Source organism: Penaeus chinensis, chromosome 31 (assembly GCF_019202785.1).
Source record: "Penaeus chinensis breed Huanghai No. 1 chromosome 31, ASM1920278v2, whole genome shotgun sequence".
NCBI classification, from domain to species: Eukaryota; Metazoa; Arthropoda; class Malacostraca; order Decapoda; family Penaeidae; genus Penaeus; species Penaeus chinensis.
The window spans coordinates 19385898-19388397 of record NC_061849.1 but is presented as its reverse complement, the minus strand read 5'-3'; positions in this window follow the sequence as shown (position 1 = coordinate 19388397).

The window sequence follows — 2500 nt, the reverse complement described above, 5'->3', positions numbered from 1 at the left end:
CGGCTGTAGACCTGTTGGAGTTGCCTGAGGACAGTGGAGTTACTGTAAGATAATAATCATATGGCTTTTCTGTTATGTGAGGTGAGAACGATCACGAAAACAGGTCACTCACACACACACACACACACACACACACACACACACACACACACACACACACACACACACACACACACACACACACACCGTGCCATTTACACCTTCAGTGCAAAAGATGTGTAAAAAATAAAGATTTTCTAACCATTGCATATTGTTCTAATGTCTTGAAATATCTTCCATAGGTAAGTAATCGCGTCTGCCGATTACCTTGAACGACAAGAAGTAAGTGACTTTTACGGGTATTTCCAGGTAAGTAATTAAGAAGCCGAACGTTGCTGCCAGCTCTACATTCCTCGTCTGGAATGACCTCGATGTCTTTTTACTGGCACGGACCGCATCCCCCGTGTTTCAACTTTGTTTATTGTAACAGAATATATATACATACATACATATATATGTACACACACGGACACACAAATATATATATATACATACAAAACACACACACACAATAATATATATATATATACATATACAAAACACACACACACACACACACACACACATGTATATATGTGTATATATATGTGTGTGTTTTATATACATATATGTCTATATATAGATATATGCACATATTTTTTTTTTTAGTGTCGGTGGGGGTGGCAGAGGTGGCGTCCTTCCGGAGCGAACGCCCGTGGCGTAACCTCAGGCGAGCTATCCGGGTAGGCGCTTGGAACATCCGGTCCTTGCAGCAGGACATGCTGTTGAGGGAATTGGAGCGGTTGGGAATTGGCTGCCCTCTCGGAGAAAAGAAGTCCTGGCAGCAGCACAATCAGAGTGGGTGGGTACACCTACTACTGGTTATGCCGCGGCGATGGTCATCACCTTCAGGGAGTAGCCATAGCCATCTCCAGCCGACTCCAACCCTCGGTAGTTGAGGTAACACCGGTTGATGAGTGTATTATGGCATTGAGGCTGAAGCATGCTTTTGGCTTCATGTCTCATATGGATGTGTATGCTCTTACCGATGTTTGCATACTCAATGCGAAAGAGGCGTTCTATGCCAAACTCATATCCGGGGCAGACAATTGCCCCCCAGTGAGACATTCACATTGTTCTGGGTGACTTCAATGCGGTTTCCGGCTGGCTATGAGATTTCTGTCGGCCCCCAGGGCTCGGGAGCTGATCCCAGCTGTGAGAACAGCCTCCTCCTCCGGAACTTTGCTAGGTCCCAGAGAATGAGGATTTCTGGCTTCTGGTATCAGCACTCCACCTCATATTGCTGGACATGGTATAGCAATACAGGTATTGTGGCTAAGGAGATCGACCACATCCTTGTCAGCACTCGATGGAGGATCTTCCAGAATGGCAGGGTTTACCGTAGTGTTGAATTCTGTGGCACTGACTATAGGTTGGTAGTGGCTACCCAATGGGTCCACTTCAAAACTCCTCGTCCTTCCATTGGCCACTCTCGGGTGTTTTACTTGGACAGACTGAAGGAGGAGTGTGCCCGTGAGTTTGCCACGGCAGTCTCTGATCAATTCACTGAACTTGAAAACCTTCAAGTTTGAAACATTCAATGCAGTACAGGAGTCCATTGGAGTACGCCAGAGGGCAAAGCAGAATTCCTTCTCCCTGGGGACATTAGAGGCCACTGAAGTGTGTTCTGTGGCTTGGCAGAGCTGCAATCAGGACTTGCATCACTCTTTGGTGCATAGAGCTCGGACACTGCTGAGAAGGGACAAGCAACAGGAATCTTGCTGAAGAGTTTGAAGGCCATATCTTGGTAAATGACCCTGCCTACCAAGCCCTGAGAAAACTGAGCTCTAAGCCCTCCTCGCAGATGACTGCAGTCTGCTCTGTGGATGACCACATCATCTCAGATCATGTTGGGCTTCATGAACGTTGGGCTGAGTACTTTGAACAGCTGTACCAGGTAAACCCTCCAACAGTTAGCTTAGATGCAAATGCAGAGCTACTACCCAAAGTCAGTGTGGAGCAACACTGGGCAATATCAGGATCTCAGACCTTGACTTTACTGATGATGCTGCTATCCCTTCTGAGTCCCTGGAGTCTCTGGTGGCGGCTCTTGGTGCATTTAACTGGGTCTAGAGGTCTCTAGGACTAAGACCAAGATTCAGGACTCTGGGGGCCTGTTAGGGGAACCTGTTCAGTCGATCCATACCTGCAGTGAGGATGTTGAAGTCACGGAAAGCTTTGCATACCTTGGTAGTGTAGTCTATATCTCTGGGCTGTCAGACTAAGAAGTCAGTAGCCGAATTGGTCTGGCAGCAGGAGCTATGAACTTGATCAGTAAGAACATTTAGAGATGTCGGTACCTATACAGAAAGTCCAAGCTGTGTGTCTTCAAGCCCTTGATACTGCCAGTTTTGCTCTATGGAAGCGAAACTTGGATGCTATCTAGTGCCTTAGAGCCTTGTCTTCATGTCTTTTGTAAGCA